Genomic DNA, 6,000 nt, shown 5'->3' on the forward strand with positions numbered 1-6,000 from the left:
GTGTTTGAAGATGGGAACTTCACATCCAAACAGCAGCAGCTAGAGTTCTCCTAATAAGCCTTTAAAAAGGAGTCCACAGAGGCTACAGAGTCCCCTCCACTCCTCACCTCATTTCTGTCCTGTTGATTATTGGACGCATTATGCCCCCTGCTGGTCCTGAACTCCACTGCAGATAGATTTGTATTGGGTTACACTGAAGTTTCACTGTCTCTCTTGAGGAGAAACATATTCCTGAAACTTCAGTGTTCACAGAGCTCAGGTGCAGGAAGAAATGGTCTTGTTTTTCTGGAGTTAGTGACTAGATGTGTCAGAGATTGGTTTTAAGTTGTACTTGTATTATTATTAACATCCTTTGAATACCAGAGTCTTCCCTGGATGCAGTTGGATCCAGCCCCAGCATTACCCACAGGTATGACAGTAACTACAGAAGACAGAGTCATTTTTAACTTCATCAAGCTACACCTGGGTCAGAGCACCTGAGTCAGATGACCACACTGTGTCCTGATCTCAGATGCAACACATCACACATCCACATAAGAATTCCGGAGACACTGAGATCCAGGAGTCAACAGAAAGAAGCAAAACCAGTGTGATACTCACAGATCATTTAAAAACTCCAAAAAAACTATGTTCACAAGTAAGAATAAATAGAAGTCAAGCAAATTTGGGCTGTGACTCAGTGTGAGTCATGACTGCATATTTGGCTGTATTTAAGAGAATAAAGCAGGTAGAGATCTATTTGATAAGGATCCTCGTAGATGGAGGGTAAGTGAACTCACCATACCTACCTTTCCAAATCCAGGAACCACTTATTCCTGGACAAGGCAAGTATTAGTAAAGTTTTTCAGGAGCTGAGTATTTTCACAGACAAAACACAGATTAATTTTTGAAGCTACTTTTAGAAAGGAACTACTTGTTTTAAATAGGATAAGTAATGAAAATTTTTTGTCTGAATTTGTCAAATGTTAATGGACTAGACATTGTTAATGTAATTTTTGACTATATTGTATATACTTATTGGATAGTTTTTCCTATAAGAATATATAGTCAAAATTACATCTTTTTTTCTTATATTCATATTCTTTCTTTTTTCTTTTCATAAGTTTCAATAATCTACCTTTTGTCATTTATATGCTATGGCTGTAGCCTGGACTTCCTGGAGGACTCCTAACAGGGAGAGCATGGGCTTTCTCTCAATCTTTTGACTGTTCTTGGGACACTTACCTCCTACTTGGTTGGCACATCCAGCCTTGACATGAGGGTATGCGCCTAGCCTAAGTGTAACTTGTTATGAGATGTTAGTTTGATGTGCAAGGGAGGCCTGCTCTTATCTTAAGGAAAACAATGAAAGAGGAATGGATCTGGAGGAGATGGGATGTGGTGGGGAGTAACTGTGAAGAGTGGAGGGAGGAGAAAATATGTCAGGAAATAACAAATTAGAGAATAATTTTAAAAATCACTTAAAAATGTAATAATCATCAAGGAGAACCCACCTCAATGTCAACTCCATGGTGAGTGCTCCCTGTTCAGTGTTGATGGCTGAGTCAGGTAAGGTGGTAACCCATGGCTGGGATCCTCTGCTGGAGCTGCAGGGGAGAGCCAGGCTGATTTTCATGGGCAAAAGGAGACCCTGCCAGCATGTCCTCCTCCTATATAATGGGCTGTGGTGGAAGCCTTAGCAATATGAATGGCTAGAGTATATGAAAGAGACAAAACAGAGGAAGTCTGAAAGAAATATAGCACCACCTTTATTCACTATGTATATGTTTTTATAGCACACTATTTTATGTTTATTTCTATTTGCCCCATTTATCAAAAATAGATTTTTTTATCACATAATACATCCTGAGCAGTTTTGCCTCACTGTGCTCAACCCTGTTCCTCCCCATCTTCCCTGCTATCTGGATCCACTCCCTTTCTGTATCTCATTAGAAAAGAACAGGATTCTGAGAGATAAAGAAATACAACAAGATAAAATATAAGTCAAAGTAAAAACTATCACACTGAAGATGAACAAGAAGAATCAAACAAAAGGAAAAGAGCCCCAGGCGAAGGCACATGAATCAGAGTCCCACTTTCTTCCCAGTTTCAGGAGTTCCAAAAAACACTAAACTGAAAGTTGTAATACATGCAGAAGATCTTTTGCAGACCCATTGTAGGCCCTGTGCTTGCTGCTTCACTCGGTGAGTTCATGTGACCTGTGCTTCGTTTATTTAGAGTGTCACGATCTCCTGATGTCCTCTATGCCTTGTGGATCTTATAATCTTTCTGGCTCCTCTTCCTGGGGCATCTCTGAGCTCTGAGGAATGAGATTTTATAGAAGCATCCTATTTATAGTTGTGTGCTCCAAGGTCTCTCTGCTTAATGTCTAGCTGTGAGTCTCTATTTTTGTTCCAATGTGCTGCATGAAGAAGGTTCTCTGCCGATGGCTGAATAAGTCAGTGTTCTATGACTGTTGCCAGGCAAAGTCTTCGCCTGGAAATTCTTTAGGGCTACACCTGTGACACCTGCTGGACAAAATTTGCTACTACACCCAAAAAAAAACCTGCAAGGATTGGAACATTAGCAAGCCAGTGTTTATTTCAACTAAGAGTATTTGATAATTTTACACCTTGAAATTGATTAAAAAATTTTGAATATTTCTAATAATATAGCAAAAAATATTACTTCACAGGAATTTAAACCTTTTTTGCCTACCTGAGGAATGGCATTTTACTGGAAATATATGACCTACCTAAGGTATATCTGACCTGTATTATTTTGGCATTTACCATATTAATTCACACAGCACTCAAATACTGGTTTCACAATAATAATAAAGATGAGTCATTACTGCAACTGATACAGGCTTTACAAGATAGCAATGAAGGCTTACATAAAAAGATTCTTTCTCTGGAATCTCCCAACCAGGATTTACAAGGTATTAATAAAGGTTTACAAAACACGCTCCTTAGTTGTAATCTGCTAACTTTATTACAAGAACTTCAGTCCATTATTAATAAATGTATAACCAGATTTGATTTTATTGATAGTAAATATGAATACTTAGTGGATAGAACAATAACTCTCCAGGATGAAGTTGTCACTACTCAAGACACTTTATAAGGAAGAAAAATTATCATTAACTGATAAAATAAGGTCCATGGAATCATGTGTTTCAAAAAAACATAAAGTTCACATGATTCCATGAAATCTCTGGTATCAATTACAACAAACAAGGTTTTTTCACTAGAACAGACCTTAGGTGCTCATCTGCAAACCCTAGAAGAAACTCTCAGTAAGGATGACAAGGGACCTAATAAGCAGAGGGCAAGACCATACAGGTCATAACATCTCCAAATGGTTCTCGTACAATGGCTTATCCTGTCATCATCCATGAGATGCCAGCAGATGATAGACACCATGAGCCATTTGTAAAATATACATTACAACCTATTCCAATGAGAGATTTTTTTAAGCATAAGAAAGAAGCAGTAGTCACCTATGTCATACACTCAACATACACTTATGTCATTGTAAGACATGTTAAATTCATAATCTAACTCAAATAGAATCATACAAGATGACTGGAATCAGTTAATTTCAGCTGTTCTAGAATACAGCCAGCAGTTGCAATGGAAAAGCTGGTTGAGAGAGCAGGTTAGGAACCTGGCTCAGCAGAGTAAGATCAGAGGATTTGAGATCTTCCAAGATCAAATTCTTGGTGAAGGATGTTTTGCTAATAGGAATGTACAAGCCACTTATGATAAACATACAATATCCATATGATGTCCAGCAGATCCAAAGGCTTGGAAAAAAATTCCAGAAGCAGGAAAAAACAACTGAGATATACACAAAGATATTCCAGAGACTGCAAGAATCTTTCATTATTTTTTTTACAAACTCTGACCACAGCTATAATGAAAGCTGTGACAGATAAAGAATTAAGATAAATATTAACTGAGTCCTTGCCATTTAACAATGCTAATATAGAATGCTAAAGAATAATTATGCAATTAAAGGTCAGATCAGCTCCTTTGGAAGAATGAATTCATTATATTAATGGTGTTGAGTCACTTAACTCTAGTAATGAGGCTTGGATAGAAGAGGCAATTCTCAGAGATGGAAGAAGGCCCTGGGGTACCAAATACTTAAAATGTGGTACACCAGGTCATACAAGTAAAAACTGTACATGGGGTGCTCCTAGAAGTTATATTCCATCTAGGAATAACACAAATGGGAGACCCCAAATTTTCTGTATTATGTAGAAGATGCAGCAAAGGCCAACATTGAACCAATGTGTGCAGATCAATAATAGATATATAAGGCAACCATTTAACATTGGAAATGCCTCAAGGGGTCTCTTGGAGGCTCCCAAACTGAATGTGGTCCAAACATTTCCAGCCACTGTGGAGGAAATTACTCTCCAGGACAACTAAATAACTCAGAGAATAGTGTAAAGAGCTATACTGCACTGGAAGATAGAACAGCTCTGAGAGATAAATCGAAAGTTCCAAAGAACATAATAAAACAAATATTTTGGCAGACTTCTATAAATGAACAAACAACAAAGCTTAGAAACTAAATTAATGGCATTGCTCTGGAGGGCCTGGTAGACATGGGTGCAGATGTGAATATAATTACACCAAAATCACGGCACCTGAATTGGCCTCTTCAAGAGGTAAATGTCCAATTTCTAGGGATTGGACCCTATCTCACATAAAACAGAGTTCGAGATGGGTTGAATGCATAGGGCCAGAAGGACACAGAGGAAGGCTGAAGCCATATGTAGCAAATGTAGCAGTGAATCTTTGGGACTGAGATCTGTTACAACAGTGGAATACCCAGATAAAAATTCCTACAATCTCAGTAAGGGAATACAGACCAATGCATGTTTCTAGAAATAATATCATAACATGCTATTATGTTCACCAACCAATCGGGATATATATAAACAGAGCATAACTGCTGTTGAATGCTCAGAAGTACCAACTGCCTTACCTTTAAAATGGCTAAGTAATAAACTGTCTGGGTTGGACAATGGCCTTTGACAAAAGAGAAGCTACAAGCTTTAGAACAGCTGGTTCAAGAGCAATAAAATACTCAACACATTAAAGAATCTACCAGCCCTTGGAATTCTCCTATATTTGTTATAATATATATATATATATACATATATATATATATATATATATATATATATATATATATATATATATATAAAGTCAGGTAACTGGAGAATGCTGACAGATCTGAAAGCTATTAATTAAAGCAATTCAGCCGATGGGCTCCCTAAAGACTGGGATGCCCTTCCCCTCTCTGCTACCCAAAGAATGGTCTATAACAGTTGTTGGCTTAAAAGACTGTTTCTTTACCGTACCTTTATAAGAAAATGATAGAGAAAAATTTGCCTTCATAGTACCTAACTATAACAATTCCCAGATATCAATGGAATGTCCTCCCACAGGGAATGTTAAACAGCCCTACCCTGTGCCAATATTTGGTCCAAAAACAATTGGAGATAATATATGTGATATTTCCACAATCCATAATTTATCATTATATGGATTATATCTTGTTAGCTGATCCCAATTTAGTCACATCAGAAAGCATGTTTGAAGAAGTAAAAAAAAAAATTGTCTCAATGGGGATTGCAAATTTCTCTTGAAAAAAATACAAGGAGATTATATTAATGACTTAGGATGTAAGAAGATAGAGCTACAAAAAATTAGACCCCAAAAGGTACAACTAAGGATCAATCCATTGTAGACTCTTAATGATTTTCAAAAGTTGTTAGGGAACATTTCCAATTTACTGTTTATCATGGGAATACCTAAAGATGGACTACAAAATTTGACTAAAACTCTAAAAGAGGAGAGACAAGCCCTCAGCTCCCATCTGCCCCGGAACTCCCATCTGGACCAGAGCCCTCAACTCCCATTCCTGACTGTGGGCCAGGCAGGAAAACTCCATGCTGTGGATATTGCTCTGTGTAAATAAAGTTCTGATTGGCCAGTGGCC

The sequence above is a fragment of the Onychomys torridus genome, chromosome 14, assembly GCF_903995425.1.
Source record: "Onychomys torridus chromosome 14, mOncTor1.1, whole genome shotgun sequence".
In the NCBI taxonomy this organism is placed as follows: domain Eukaryota; kingdom Metazoa; phylum Chordata; class Mammalia; order Rodentia; family Cricetidae; genus Onychomys; species Onychomys torridus.